General features: G+C 36.8%; 1 protein-coding gene and 1 long non-coding RNA gene across 2 annotated transcripts in view; one reads left to right on the top strand and one right to left on the bottom strand.

The window, feature by feature from the left end:
* DPP10 (dipeptidyl peptidase like 10) overlaps window positions 1-16,887 on the top strand; it is a 494,333-nt gene that overhangs the window by 126,314 nt on the left and 351,132 nt on the right. The gene's annotated exons all lie outside the window — the stretch shown is intronic.
* The window catches only part of LOC308197966, a 74,707-nt gene that overhangs the window by 12,406 nt on the left and 45,414 nt on the right, over window positions 1-16,887 (bottom strand). The window contains exon 3 of the long non-coding RNA XR_013953484.1: window positions 1-16,887. This exon is cut by the window's left edge and continues 12,406 nt beyond it. This is a non-coding gene — a long non-coding RNA (uncharacterized lncRNA).

The raw sequence follows: 16,887 nt of genomic DNA, 5'->3' as shown, positions 1-16,887 counted from the left end.
ATACCAGTGGTAGAAAAGAAATTATGATGCCACCACATGCTTCCCAGGAGCTTTGGCTTAGTTAATGCTAGAAGTGTATTTTTTCTTCTACTATGCAAGGTCATTCTCTCTTCTTTTAGTGGTAAAAGGCACCAAATCCTATGTGCAGCTTTTTGCCTAGCATATTGGTTAGGAAATAGGATACATCTCAGCTCACGGATTTCCCCGTAATACACTGTATGTTTTCAATACTTCCAAAATGAGGAAGATGGCAATAACTTTGAATCAAAGACCCTGTAGGTACAGAGGTCTTTCCCTGAAGACATATGTATCAGACATTTAAAATGGAATGGGAAAAGACAGTAGAGAGAGTCCCTTCTGAAACATTTTGCAGTGAACACTGTTTACCTCCGTAAAGAACAGTGCACTGCATACCAGAGAGACAAGCTAAAGCCTTGTGTTGTAATGACATCAATTGTAAAATATCACCAGGGTGATTTATCCCTGGCATAACTCTTTTGACTTCAATAGCCTTATGTATTTTGCACCAGAGTTCTAATCTGCCAGAAAGGAAGGAGTATATGTTGCGACAGTTATATTATTCTAACATAGTTCTGGCTTCAAAATATAAAGAATAATGGCAGAGATGAAAGAAAGCAGCTTTGATGCTGTTCATTACAAATAACAGAGGAAGAAAAAAGACTTGACCGTGCCTGAACAATGTAGTTCCTACTTTGAGATTTAGCTAGTAAGAACGCTTGTAACTTTATGAGGCACCTTTAATAACAGGTGTACAAAGGTGTGTGATCTCTGCACAATCACTTTGGTGGTTCTTCAGCACTTAGAAGAGCTGGAGTCAACATCTTACGAGCAGAGGTCTGAGTGGGCAGAGTTTTCAGATCCCTTGAAGACTGGAGCAAGACTTCCCTGTAGACGTAAAAGGAACTTAAACACATGTTGTAAATTGGTTCTTGTTCATTTGAGTGTGTGTTGGAGCAAGTCTTAGCTCAATAAGGATTTCTTTTTCCATGTTAACATACTGCAGACTGTGTTCTCTGGGGTGTTGTTTTGTACTGTGAGATTTTAACCAACATCCTTAATTTTTTAGGAGGATGTGGGAAAATTAATCACAGAGAGCCATGCTTGCTTCTGAGTTTATTGATGGGATCATCTGGAGATGTATAGCTGCTTTGAAGTAAAAACACAGACTGCTTTTTCCAGATAGTGTTCTTAATGCTATTTACCTGACTGCACGTGCATGATTTGATGAATCTGTTGGCTTTTAAATTTGGTGAGCTGATCTGTTTTTAGAATAGGATGTCTGATAATGAGACCTGTTATTGCATTGTTTTATCCTTATTCTTAATAATGGGTTTTATAATTGCCAAAACATATTAATCAAGCTTCAGCCTCTGTTATGCTAAAGAGGAACCAGACTCTGACCAGCATTTTTGTAACCAGCTAAGGCATCTTTTGAAGTTGACTTGCCATCTAAAAAACATGAAAGATCCATTGGGACAGAGAGAACATAACGTGAATCGTAAGACCATAGCCTAATATTCACCTGAAAGTAAATTCCTGGGTACTACCAGTGTATATTACATTCAGGTCCCCAGCAATCACATCTACCTATGAAGTTAGACCTGCTTCGAGGAGGAGGTTGCACTAGGTGACCTCCAGAGGTCCCTTTCAATCTAAATTTTCCTGTGATTTTTTATTTAAACATTTGTTAGGTCGGCTTATTCTCTATTTCATTTCTTTGGTACTCTGACCTGAGTTCCTGGAGTATGCTCTGCAGCTAACATTGTTAATAACTTGGAATGCAAGCTGGAAGAGTGCAACAAATTGCATTTATCGGATATTTTTATAATAAAGATTCCCAGTCTCTTGGCATGTTTTACAGAAGCAAGAGGTTTTAAATGTTTAAAAACTGGGGAAACTTGAGAAGTTCTTTAAATATTTAGCTTGAAAATATAATTATATGCTATATCATTTCATCCTTGTAGAGGCTAAATCACAGTTCAGTGTTCAGCAGAGTCTATCTTTGAAGTTGACCTCCTAAACATTTGAGCTATGACGCAGGCTCATTTGACTCTGAAGTACAAAAGCAGATGTCAAGAAATAAGGACAAATAAATCTCAGTCATGGGCTAAGCGGAAAGCCTGGAACAAGAAATCTTGCTTGTGTGAGATCTGGCTGCAAAACACACAGATAACCATCTTACCTGCTGTGACTTTATAAACAGGAAAGAAATGATAAAGCTGGCATGTTACATCATCAAACACAATATTCTTTATGGTTATATTCATGAATTTCATTTCCCTATAGGGAAATTTTCATGATAAGAGCACAAACTTAAAGTGCTTGGAAAGTATATTTTCTGTATGTGCAACTTTAATCACCAAAGAGAAAGGAATATAGAATCTACATTTATATTAGGATTGTCACACTGGCAGAAAAGAGAAGTCCCTTCCTAGCCTATGTTTTTTCTGACTTAAAATTTTATAACCAGCCTTAATGCTTCTGCTTAGTAAAAGATGAAGGTTCAAGGTTTAATGTTATTGAAAAGCTGGACTTAAGGTATTCCCCAGATAACTATTGCAAGAACTTTAGCTATACTGAAAATCAAAGTATTTTAGGTGAGTTTACTATTGAAACTGTTTCCTTCTGTTCAACCTTTTAAACATATGATCTTATGCAAAATATTTACCATGCTTGCCTCAAAGTGGATTTACAATCTGTGCTGCTCCTGAGAATGTCTTTTTCACAGCAAAAAATTGTTTTTCTCTAATTGTTTCCAAAAGTTTTTTTTCTGTGGTGACACGAGAAATAAGTTGAATGGTAATGGCTAGGGTGAGACACAGTTTGGTGAGGTTGGTATTATTCATTGAGTTAGAAGACTAAAAGGTATAAATGGTATGGAAATAATTGGAGTGATCAAAGGCTTGACGTGGTGCCCATTCAAGCAGGGAGAATCTTCCTGCTGCTTTGTTTCTACTTTTGTTTGGGCTCCTCACTAGCTGTTGGGACCTTGCTTTTACATTGTGTTTACAGTTGTTGCTGCCATCTGCTCTACTCCCTATCACGAGTCATGTTTTTCATTAGATCTGTGAAGGTGACCATATCTTCTCTTGCTTTTACTATATGTGAAAGGACCCTTAATTGGACTAAGGAGTTTGGGTCCTACGGAGATAATTAACATAATTTTATATATTTAAGTGTGCTCAGTTGCATGTCAGCTGTAACTATTTTAAACACATGTGTATCTCTTGAAGAGATACACATGTACAGGTCACATCCAGTTGCTTAACGAACAGAAGGCTCCGATACAATGGAATTCTGTAGCTCCTTAGACACGGAAGTTGTGTAATTCAGCTTCTATCCTACCCAATTCCAAGAATTTTTGTTGACAGAGCCTCAATGTGTAGTATCCAAAATTAAGCCATGTAACCAGTCTTAGCAAGGACTTAACAAAGGCTGCAGTTGTACATTTTCCAGTTAGGGTACAAATGTTGTCATGGGAATGGATTAATGTCCTACCATTTTCTGTCCTTGTTATAGTCTTTTTTTCCAAAGAGTGTCATATCAGAATTTTAATGTCTTGTATAATCTGTGAATTATATCATTGTGCTCTACTGCTTTGACCTTTTCTACATGCTATAATTTGATTGAGTAGCCATTCCACTGCTCTCTTTTTTGACTGCTTTATTATCCAATAGGGAATGTGTAGGCTAGGCAGACATTCAGAATACACTCCACCCCTCATTTTGACATCAACTGTCAGCCTTTTCATTGCTTTACAGGGCTGTTACTCAGGCTTCATATTCATTAATTGGTATCTAAAAGGGAAGTAGCCTTATCAAGGAATATGTTATAAAGAGAGAGCTTTGAAGGAACGACGTGTACCAGGATATTGAAAAGTCATTTTAGTGTTGCATAGGTAACATTTTGTAAGGCAGCATAGCTATACATGTTCCCAGATGACACGGAATTAATCTCTGCTGTGATAAAGGTGATAACAAAGTGGAAAAAGAAATAATTTTTCCCAGTTCTCATTATGATCTGGAGATAGCAATCTTGTGGTCTTTCTCACTGCTGTAATAACAGCAAAAGGTATGATGAATGGGAGATCGCGCCAGCCATTACATTTCAAAGGGATACAGAAATAATGTTACAATGTTATCTATACTGCATTTGTGGCTGGATGAGATATAAGTATTAAAACTTTAGGAACAATAATTTGATTTTATACTCTTTTACAGAGTTTTCATTTGAAGGTTCACCATGAGAGTGAATTATTCCACTTTTCGATGCCACTGCAGACTAATGTTATATGCTTTGCAAATGCTTGTTCTCTGGCATGCATTAAGAGTGCTTTAGGTACACTTTTTCCTACTGTTTTGTTTAACTTACTCCAGCTTGTTTACTTTACATAAAATAATTTCATGAACTCTTGTATTTACCCTACCCTTTGAAGCTGAAGAAAGAATGACAGAATTCTGTGTTTGCAACATGCTTTGGAAAGAAGAATCAGTTATGGCTAAGGAGAGACTGTTTTTGAAATATTGATAGATTATGAGCAGAAGTTATCTGCTGTGTACACATTAATGCTTGTCAATGGAATCGACTGAATCAAAATTCTTAAATCCTACAATTACTGCACTTTCATCACTTAAAAAGCTTGAAACAACTTCTAACTTTACCTCATAATTAATAAAAATGTTGATACTGTAGAATTTAAGCCAAGATATTGCAAAATTTGGAAACATTTTTCTGACTTTTCATCCAACTTCAGAACAGCAAATATTTTTAATTTCCAGCAACAAAAATATTAATTGTATAGAGAACCATCTCCTTTCACTTCCATTGCTGAGTGACTTTAGAAAAGACAGCCTCTGGGCTTTTTCTTCCTCTTGTGCTTTGTATCTTTTCTTTCCTACCTTGGAAGCCCTTGAGCGCAATGTTTTCTTGTATTCTGACTCATTTAAGTATGTCTTTAGACTGTATCATAATACATACAATTAATATCATCAAAATTTAAGTAGACTTCTGTCAGAAAACAGCTTTGATATGGAAGTCTCGTCTGGAGAATTGACACAATATATGTTGAATGTAATTGTGTTCAAATGCATACAGTCGTCCTTCCAGATATATGCACTGCATAAACTAGTTGTCTTTCTGTAGCTAACTACATAAAAGTCGACTTCTTTGCTATATTCTATAATAGTTCCTGATTAAATGTATTCTATAACATCAAAAATTCTATTGAAACTTTACTAGGTGATGCTAGCCCTATTGTACAAAGTAATGCACATTTTTTGTGAAAAGGCAATTGCTGCTCTGAAAATTTTACATACAAAAAACTTACATAAGTAAAAATAAAAAGAAAACATGGTTAGGTTACCAAGGTGAATTTTTCAGTAAATGTTGTGTGTGTGTGTGTATGTGTGTGTGTGTATATATATATATATATGTATATATACACTTTTCATTTTAAGGTGAATCAGAAAATAACACTTTTGTTTTCAAATTCAGTTTGTCTTAAGGGATTATACTCTTCTCTTCTGACCGTACTATTCTAATGAACTTGCATGTGCTGCCTGGGAGCTAGAAGTCCATTAAATTCAGATTAAATTGGTTAAAGCCAATCTTCTGTTAAATTTTAGTGAAGATCTCTTAATGACCACGTCAAAGTTGTGTATTAGTAAATGAGAATATGATATGTGATGATGCAAAGAGGTATTTGAGAAGAGAGATGAAACCAGTAAAAATGAAAGGCAAGTTCCAAAAAGGTATGAAATGGAGGAGAATGGTTACATTCCAGAAACCATCCATCTTTAATCTTCCAAGCAAAAACAAAAAAAAAATCAGCTACTTTTCAACAACTCCTTTTTCAGATAAGGAACAGAAGCAATGGTTACATAGCTGTCTTTGTCCATGTATCTTGGGACTATGAAGGAATTGCTCATTTTTGGCTCTTAGGCTAGCAACAGTGTGCCTCTAAGCCAGAGCATCCCAAAACCCGCTTTGCCTTTCTGTTTATTAATGTATGAAGGAAGCTGTGTTAGGATCCAGTCCTAACAATGTCCCATTTCCCCTCCCTACGCAGTACATGTAATGCATCATGTCCAACATAGATGCTGTGAGCCAACTTTGTGAGATCAGATCATCCTGCAGTTAATTATTCTTTGGTGACACTGCAGTCTGAATGTAGATGACAATTCTCATTACACACCTATGTCTTTTGTTTCCATGGGGTTGATGGACACAAAAGGTTTGAAAAATAATCAACCTCATTGATTGCACGAGGACTTTTCCAGTGGTTACTGGGACTCCTTCCATTAATTTCCACTGGAAGTTATGTTCAGCACTCCTGTTTGCAGAGACCAAATCAGAGGAGAGGGGGAGAGAGGCTTTTTACTTGTAATTATAAAACAAAAATGTATTCCTGGGGTAAGAAGGATGTCTTACGGTTTCCTCCATTTCTTAGGATTAATGTTAAACAGAATAAACTTTAGGAGCTTTGTCTGCCTTCAGTTTATTCTTTTTTTAAAATGTATTCCCTCTCTTTATTGCTATTCATTTTCTGTCTTTTCCGCATCTTTTGTGCACTCACTAACCAATCAATCTCTCTCTCTCGAAACTTCCCTAGAAGATTGTCCTTTACAATAATTTGCTATAATCACTCATCTTAGTGATACGCTGCAGAAGGCAAAATAGCTCCAAGAACAGACAGACAATTGGTGCTTATTTTCAGACAATTTTCATTTATGTGATTTTTTTTTTATATCTTTCAAATGCCCATAAGTAACTACTTGACTTTTTCAAGGTCTCTTCGATGTGACTCTGCCTTAGGAAGATGAATCACTGCTCTGACCTTCATTTCTCTCTCCTCATTTTGATGAGGCAACTTTCCATTTTGTAAAACAGAAAGCTGTTTTCACTTGCAAAATCATTTTATTGTGCCAGTCAAATTGCACAAGTCATACCAGAATGAATATCTGATTTACCATGAAGGCTAAGGGAACACTTAAAGAATCTTGCTTTGTTTGCATGCGTATTGGGCTTTTCTTGTTTGTTTTTGAAAGCCAATTCAAAATATTTTCAACACAAATCCTTTTTTTTTTAACTAGTTTGGTAAATTTGGTGTAGATAACTCTTAGTAGTAAGCTAAGTCAAGTGTAGAAGTCTTGAGTATGCACAATCACTTTCTTTGGTATGCAGGAGATGTTTTAACAAACATGTAAGAGTTTAGTTAAGATTAAGGGAAAATACAGTTAATGTTTCTAAAAAAAAAATAAAATTGCTTGATAGAACCTACTAGAAAATGTACATATTCCACACACTGGACAATTTGAATTGTGATTACTATAAATTATTGGTATGGAAGCTTGATATCTTAGGAGATCTTAGCTGTGCCTCTCCAGATTATTCAGCCTTCACAAGTGAGGAGCTAGTTCTCTCTTCTCTTTCTCTTCCCCCTCTTCTCCTTTCCTCTCTTGAAGATGAGTTATAAGTTCTTTAATTAGGGTATAGTACTTGGGAAAAGAGATGTAAAAAGAGAGAAAAACAATTCTTAAGTTGTATTCCATTAAATCATCATTACTGGTATTTTGATGTGCAGTGGGTTCAAAACATCTGCTGTTGAAAACAAACACCCTCATTTATTGCAAAGATCTCCAGTACTTTTCAATCTCTTCCATATATTATTTTCTTAACTTTCCTTGTAGGAAGCTATTCATAGGGCATTTTATTAGCTATATGTTAGGTAGCAAACACAAATGCAGATACTATTCTTTGCCATATACACAGTGTTCCAGTATTTCAAATTTATGAAACCAGTTTTAAACCTGCTTTTTCATTTTCATGCTTACAGCTTGCTCTGATTTATACTTCTGTTGAGACTTATGTAATAGGCACCTAATGTGAAGGAACTGTATTCTTCTGAATAGTGTAGCACATTTCCCGTTTTCAGAGAATTCCTCTCACGCACTTGGTTTTAATTGTCAGCCCCATGTTCCTGATAGAAACAGCACTGCTGTTGTTTCAGTGCCTTTCATAATTTTAAAAGTCAGGAGGGAAAACTCTGGAAGATTAAAAGAAGTAGAAAAAATATTAGTTATTCTGTGCATATGTGTTCTCTAAAAACATTGAGGCACAAGATTTCATCAAAGAACAAAATCATATTGCTACTTAATGGAGGAGGAAATTACGTTAGAGAAGTACAAAGTCACTAAAATCCTAAATGCCACTTCAAATAATTTATCAGAGAAAGCTCTAAAATTGGGCTAATGGCATATCTTGATAAAGTTTTTAGAATGATGTTCTATCTTACAGAAAACTTGAATGTCAAGAAGGATACTATGTCCTTTATGCCATTCCCGTGTTGATTGCTTTGTTTCTCATTGTCTATTTCACCTCTGGATTCTTTAACTTTTTAAAAAGCAGCTGTATGGGAAATTTGTTTTAGATGCCTTTCCAGTTTAAATTCATTGCTCTCTTATGCTTTAATGATGGTGGTAATGTATTTATTTGCACATAGACCCTCTGGATCTCATAGTTTATGAATGTTTAAAACATTTAAATGGATCAATTTTATCTTGTTTCATTATTTTAATTAAATTATTTGAGCTCTCTTCTTCCCACTGACAATAATAATCACATGTACTCAGTGTTTTTTTCCTGTTTTCTCAGTTCAAGTATACAAATCCAGATCCTAATGTATGCCACATCATTAAAAACTGGCTTAATGATCATTGCCTTTCAGACCGAAATCAGAGGACATTAAGAGAAAATGGAGCCTCTTCCTATTTCAAGCCCTTCCTTCTCCTTCAAGCCCTTCAGCTGATGCCACTCCGTGTGCTAGGGTTGCCATGTCCCAGGAGGAGGTTGTAGCTCTCCTGATTTATCCAACAGTAACATCAATGTACCCGATCCTGGCCTCATACCAGAGAAAGCGTCACATTGTCTGTCCTGTTTATCTCTAAAACTCCTCAATTTCTGTAGTATCCTAGCATGGTTTTCAAATGAGCTAAGACACGTATGGCTGTACTCAGTGCCCTGTACTCCCAAAGCTTTTAAACCTGTCAGCTAATTTCAGCCGGATTTGACAGAAGTCTTGATGACATTCGATCCCTATAAATTCTGCAAAAAAATATCAGCGACTACTCGGAGGTAAAGACTGGGTTAGTGCTGCAGTGGGAGAGGCAGGCGGTGCTCCGTGTGTGCAGGGACTGAAGCTGTGGCCATCAGTGGCGTGGCCGCAACCCTGCCTGCCTGTCTTCAACTTGTAGCACTGTCTGTAGAAATGTTAGTTAACTGGAGATCTTTGCAAATCGGGTGTTAACTTTACAGTCATAGAATGTATTTCTTTGTGGGTGTTGAGGTCTGTATTTCAAGTGTGAGTGTATAATGATTATCCTTTCTCCAGTGTTACCTAGATCACCGATGTGCTTTCAAATTCACCAGCCAATTCAATCATTTGTTTTTTTTTTTCTTTGCTACTTGAAGGCATGGGCGCACTAACAGCTACATGTACCTGGTGCTGTATGAACACTGAAATGCTCAGGCTGTGTCATTATGGGGCAGTGAGAAAATCAACAGTGTCTGCCCTTGATGAGTGTGGGATCTTCGCATTAGGATTTGAATTTTCCTATTAAGGCTTCTGACTTGAATTCATAGTTACTCTGTGCTGAATTCTTACCTCTTCCTAGATATCCCTTGAAAAACTTCAAGGGCAAAATCTGTAGGAATATGCCATCTTTTTCTTTTGTCTAAATTACCTCAGATAAGAGGATTTCCAAGGACTGAGATTTAGTGAAATGAGCAGTCTTGGGAGCAACTTTTGATACCTGGATATCTTACTAGATGATCCTTACCTGCCTCTGGAGATTTGCCTCCAGTGTTTCCTTTCCTCTGGAACTGATAAGCATCTTTTGCTTGGTTGTCGTCGATTTCAGTAGGAGTGGGGGTCCAAATTTTAACAACAAAAAAAATATGTAAAATTGTGCAAAAGTAAGGAAAGATGATTTTTTTTAAATATAACATTCTTTTCCATGACAACTTTCATGGAAACTACTTATCTGACATCTGTAGCTGTCTATTTTCCAATAGATAAAATTTTCCAGTCAAAATATAAAAGTCCTTCCAAAGTGGATGGAGCCTCCCCACCAGTAATTTGTCAGAGTTAGGTTTGCATGAAAAAATCTTAACCCAGAGCTCTTATGTGTAAGTACTTATGTGTACTCTTATGTGTAAGTACTAATTTGCTGTTTACCTTCAATCTCTTTCTCTCTCTCTCTTTTTTTTTTTTAATCAAACCATATTTTTCATCATCTCTGCTGTGAAACTAATGCCAGTAAAATCTGGAGGGATGGAGAGGAGCTGTAGCAAATGGTAGAAAACGTTAGGCAATGTTGAAGAGAGTAAAGCCCTATAAATGGTACAAAGTGTAGAAGAGAGTAAGACTCTATTTCTCCTGAATTACTTAGCCATCCAGCAGTAGATGCATTCTGTTTGGATTTAGGAAACACAGTTTGCACTTCATTAAATAATTACTTGATGTCAGCCGTGGAGATGTAACTTTTAATATTTCATTTGGTGCCACTTCAGTGGAAAGGGAGGTAACTTGGTTTAAGTGGAAGATAAGAGGCAAAAAAAAAAAGATGGTAATTACTGAAAACCACTCTCTTTCTGCAAGAATGTTAGAAATAAGTTACTCTAAGTATGCAAAATAAGTTTTAAAAAGTGGTGCATTTGCCAAGTTATCTAATGCATTGCGATGTTCCTGCTCTTGCTACTGACCCATAGCAAATTAGTCAGGTTGTATCGGAATTTGTACGTCTAATACTGCTGCCTGACCTGTGATGAATTTTTGAAATCTCTGCATGAATTTTCCATCTAGTAACTTTTGTGAAAAAAATCAATGAATCCTTTTGTTCGGCGTATGTATCTGACAAGTTATCATTTCTGGTGTTCCAAGCGGCAGTGCAGGATGCTAATCTTACACCCATTTTCTATCAAAAGCAGCTTAAAAATAACTAAAAATGATTCCCCCAGTTCTGGTTCAAATCACACACGTTTTCTGGGTGAAGAGAATGTTTCACAAAGGCAGAAACTCCAGCTTCCAGTGAGATTGAATTGTTGAGCTACTTCTGGCCTTTTAGAAAAGGTGTTCCAAAAAGAAGGATGACTTAATGGGCAATGTTCTTGCAGTTTCCTCCTGTGTAATTGAAATTCAAGCTCTATAAAGTCAGTAGGAATGCAAACTATTTGCAGAACTGTAATATAACCTAACTGTATTGCCATACTTAAAAGTTGGATTTAATCATATGCTTTTTTACTTTAATTCTAGCTGAGTCTGTTGAAGGACCTTGACTTTTTCTAGTTTGAGGAAAGAGAACTGAAAATAGTTTTGAAGGGAAAACTGAAATTCTGTTAGAGTGATTGTAATTGAGTTTAAAGTTTAGTTTTCTTCTTGTGTTTGTTTCAGTTCCTTTTGGCACTCCTCTTAGCTGTAAATCAGTGTAGCGTGTCTGCTGTGAGTCTGATGTGGTAAGGAAAATCGTCTTTGCTATTGGGATAATTCATTACTACCTTGTGAAGTTGCATTAAAAAAAAAAAAAAACAAAAAGACACCAGTCTTTTCTTCCTGTGATGTAATTCTAAAAAAGAAGTGTCTGTAATTGGAGGAAGTGGAGACCAACATTTGCTCAGATACTGATAGGGCCACAGAAGTGTATAATGGATGTTTAGGTAACTTTGAGTTTTACAATATATTGGAAAAAAGTATCAGGTGAGTGAGACCTCAGAGGGTTACTCTTAATAATGTTTTTATTTTCGTTGCAGTCTGGTGCAGGAACTATGTGTAAATAATTAAATTCTGATGATGGCAAACTCCTCCCTTTGTAAAACAGATGTAGCACTGCTCAGGTCTTGTGGCAGTGATGTTTAGAAGGATCACACTTTGTGCTGGGACCTTTGCTGTTGGCTATGTGGGAAGAAATTGGTGACTTTCTTGAAATCCATTAGCTTCTTGGCTGTTGATTCTGCATATGCAGGCAGTGCTATATATTGAGGACTCACAGAGCCTGTCAAAGCAGGCTGGGTAATGCCATAATCCTGCGATGGCACAGCACAGTGTTCTGCATAAGTCTTTGTCCTGAGACGTTTTCTGGTCCCATTAATAATGATATTCTGATATGGATGTGTAAGTTTATGAAATGTGTGCTCCCCTGCCCCTCCTGCCAGAGGTTATGTTTTGAAGTTGCTTTCTGGAAAGTTTGATTCCAGTCGGGGATTCGAATTTGATGAAAAGAATAAGTGGCCTCCATCCTGAGGGTTAGATGGCATTAAAATCCAGTGGGGTGTTTATGTAATGAGCATCTCAAGTTAAATGTGTTCTTTATTTCCTTTTTTTAATGCACTTCAGTTTGATTGGGATCAGTAATAGAAACGGTGTGCGATGCCATGAATAATGTGAATGCCTATTTGCCGTGATCGTGTTGGACTTCTCTACTGAAATCAGCCCTCCTGGATATTTCCTCTAGTTTGGATACTGGCTTACTATGTGAACTTAACTGCTAATCTCCTGATCTATTCATTTTTCTGACTGTAAAGTGAGAAGTCCAATGTAATCACCTCCGTGGAAGAGCTGTGCTTCTCTAATGAGGGTTTTCCAAGTTATTATAGGCTTTTCATACACACTGAACATTTTTGTGCCTACTTAAATACCCAGGCATTGATTGATTTATTTTTTTCCCATTATTTTCTCAAATTAAAAATCCTCACTGAAAAATATCCTGGGTGCTCTCCTGCACAAAATGTAAGCTATATGAAGAAGCAGTACAGAAAAAGCCTCCATAAAAGGAGCATAATAGCTCTGCAATATGCAGCAACACATCTCTTCTTAATGGCAGCAGCCTATGGTTTGTGAAGTGTCCTGAGTTTCACTAGCTTCTTTCTTTGTGGTCTTAGTCTTTCAGATACTGTGATAACACTTAAAGGATTTGTTGAAGCATGTCAGAGCCTCATCTCCTTTTGATGCCTTCCTTAAGTTCCTTGGCTCAAATTAAAACAGAATTTGGGAGAATATTGAGGCTCAGGAAGAAATCTGTCAGCTCATTTAACCCTCTTGTTTTTACCTGTTTTAAAGGCAGATTTATTTATTTTTTTAAATTTTCAATTATGAGTGTTTGCATTCCTTTGTCTTTTTTCCTCCAATAACGCAAATCCAAAGCAGAGAAATCTGAAAAAACAGAGACCTGTTTGTCACTTCTGGGACCAGATGTCCATGTGAGTTTCAAAGCATTTATTACACTGCTTGTAAATACTAAGACAGAAGATTGCTTTGATTTGGAGTATTTAGGTATTCAGAGTGCTGTAGTCATAGCCCTGCTGGTGACAAATGATGGGAACAGAGTTTGATGAAAATATGAAAGAACTAATTTATGGATTTCTGTTAAATTTTGATGAAGCAGAGAGAGATGCACACTTAGCGGGAATAATACAATCAAGTCTTCATTAATTCATAAATAGTAATTTGAAGCTCAGCCCTTAAGGACATAGTGATATCATTCCTTGAACAACAGCTGTAGTTAAAAGTCTTTTTTGTGTGTGTACTAGTTGAGATCTGATAATTTTTTATTGCTTCAGAATTTTTCCTTTTGTTATAAGAAGCAGAAAATCTAGCATATAGTCAGAAGAAACCTATACGGGGCTTTGGGCAACCTGGTATAGTGGGTGGCATCCCTGACAATGGCAGGGGGGTTGGAACGAGATTATCTTTAAGGTCCCTTCCAACCCTAGCCACTTTATGATTCTACAAGCTTATGTCCTGGTTTCAGCTAGGACAAAGTTAATTTTCCCCCTCGTAGCTGGTATGGTGCTGTGTTTTGGATTTAGGATGAGAATAATGGTGATTATTAATGGTGTGTGGTATAACACAGCGATGTTTCAGTTGCTGCAGAGCGGTGCTCACAGAGGCAAGGACTGTTAAGCTTCTTGTGCTGCCCTGCCAGCGAGGAGGCTGGGGGTGCACTGGGTTAAACCACACAGCTTAGAACTTGGACATTTTAGGAACTGGAGCCAATTTTTCGACCTACTGAAAATAGAATAAATCATTTCTCTTTAGGTCAAAATAAACTTTTGTGGAGCTTTCTCATGCCCCATCAGATACAGTGCATGTCCACCAAAGGGCTGCTCTGTAGTTGCATAACATTGCATAGCCTTTAAAGTCGATTTGCCAGTAGAGAAATAGAAAATCATGCCAGGAAAGTCCCGATGCCTCTTTTATGGCATCTGTGCCCTTACCTGGAAGGGCTTCACTGTTGCCTGCTTGCAGCTGCAGCAACAGGAGCTGGGTGTGGAGCAGGACTGAGCAGTGCCAGCCTATTCTGCTTCCTAGGAGCCTGTGAAGAATTAAGAGAAGAATAGAAGTGAATTGGAAATATATAGTCATTTTTCATCCAAAATGCTGTGTCTTAATATCCTTGATAAACACTTTTAATTGCCCAGTGCAGCTTTATGAGCAGTCACTCAACAGTGGGGGAGGCAAACTAGGTCAGGAGTTTTAAGGCAGCTGCTCCATGAGTGTTTACTTTGGTCTCTTTCTTGTGCAGATTTGAAACTACTTGCCTGGTGTTGGTTGCCAGGTTTTCTCATGGAAATTCTCTTTATTTCAAGTGGCTGATACAGGCATTTGTGGAAGAGGATTTACTTTCAATCCTTGATGTCTCGGTGAAATTCCAAGTGGCCATGGTGTGATAAATGTGAAACTTGGTGTCCATAGCTGTCGCCCTGTGTAAAACTAAATAAATATCCCCAAAGCTTTCAGTATGCTGTGGAGTTGTGGAGTGTGCGGAGATGGCTGCAAATGTGTAGAAAATGCACCGAAGTCAATTAAAGATGGAAAAAATTTTACATAGCTACATTGATTGGATGCATTCACCTAAATCACAGGAAAAAATAACAGCCAGCCACAGTTAGCATTTTATGCTTAACTGCAACAAGTAGTCATTTCAGTTTTATTTTTAGCATATCCAATGTTGTTCAGTGTAGAAAAATTATTTGTCTACTGTGAGATCAGTCAAGTGAGACAAGAACACCAGTGTAACTAAATAAAGTGATACTGGAGACCATCAAGACAAATATGAGCTTTTATGTTGGATATCTTTTACTTTCTCTGTCTCTCTAAATTTAGAGTTAATTTTTAAAAGGATAACTTTTTTTTTTCCTTTTCATTAATTAGGTTGCAGACTAGAGCTGTGTTGTGAAATTTGCAGAGCAATTCAAGTTAATGAGTTTTCTCACAAGTGCAGCTGTGTCCTCCAAATACACCACATTGGTATAGTCTAGCCACAAGCAGGCACTGTAATCAGCCAGAGGAATTACTTGCTTTGTAGAAAATAGGTATTGGCAGGTGCTTACATATAAAGTATGTAATTTATGTGTATACATAATGTGCGTGTGTATGCACCAGCATTTACATATACACTGAAATGAATATTTTATGTATTAACAATATATACATTTACGTATTTGCCGATACTTTATATATAAACATGTGAATCAGAGAAATCAAAGAAATTGATGGTTCTCAGTGATTCAGAGAAAAGGATGTTTTGCTCATTCAGTAGCTGCACTCAAGAAATAAAGCAATTTTGTAGGTCAAGAACAGTATTATGTAGATACTGATTTTGCCTTCTGGCCTCATTGCTATTGCCATCTTGTTAGAATTATAGAGCTTCAAGTTTGAACAGAAACTGTTTCATCTCAATGTTTCAGAAGATTCCAAAAACTGACTAACTTTTGCAGCCACTTTTAATACCAGTACATTTTTTCAGGAACAGACTCTACCTTTTCAAGGAAAAATCACGTCACATGAGATAGTATCTCATATAGTATATATTACATCTATACAAAGTGATGTAAAGAACAGGAATCTAACCCTAAATATTGTAAGCATTCTAATAACCATGTGAAATCATTCTAATTCTGCTATTACCTTAGACCATACACTGGAAAACAAGTAATTAAAAAAAAATCAAATTTAACATAGAACAAATAACAGGAAATTTCTTTCGAAAGCTCACAAAGGGAGATCAACTTAAACAAAGCACATATAATTCTAGAACATGCAATTGAAAGGGAAGATCATAGGTTTAATTATAGCAGTCTATGGTAGAGTAGTTCACTTTAGAATATATCACTGTATTACAAAAATATCTTGTAGCAGTTGAAAAATTGAAAGAGTAGTAGTTATACTGATCCCAGATTTTAAAAAGGAGAATAGTGGGATGTATTAGGAGGCTGCAAAATATGGTCCGCTTAGGAGAACTCAGTTAATTTATGACATCTTAAATGCTACAGGTAATGCCTTTTCAAGTTAGTGTTTCCAGTCTAATGCAGATAATAGGATAATGAGGTATTTATGTAGATTATATTTTAAAAGTTACAAATGGACTAGTTTCTGGCCAGCAAGATTGCACACAAACAGTGGGGTCATTCAGGAAATCATTAAAGGTGTTCATAGTGCAGAACAGAAGGAATTGAGCTTTTCTGGGCGTAATGGCTTTTACTTGTGTCCTAAAGGCCTCTTACATTCTTTTTAAAAATAGCTCTCCTTTCTATAGAGTGGTTACACTGTGTTTTCAAAATGTATTCTTCATCTTCTCTATCACAGGGACCAGAATTTCACACATTTTCAAATCATTTGTGGCCTTGTAGCTCCTCAAAAGATGTAGTTTTTTGACATACTCATTCAGCTGCAGAGTGGCAGGTTGTTTGCGAGGTATAGTTTTCCCCATCAGCTGGTACCTCAAGTGGTGAGGCCTGGAGCGAGGTCCTTCACGTAGAGGAGCCCCACCTCGTTATGCCAAGTTGGAGTCCCTCTGACTTGTTTACTTAGCT

This window comes from Anser brachyrhynchus (genome assembly GCF_964034855.1).
Source record: "Anser brachyrhynchus genome assembly, chromosome: 7".
In the NCBI taxonomy this organism is placed as follows: domain Eukaryota; kingdom Metazoa; phylum Chordata; class Aves; order Anseriformes; family Anatidae; genus Anser; species Anser brachyrhynchus.
This window is presented reverse-complemented; position numbering and strand designations above follow the sequence as displayed.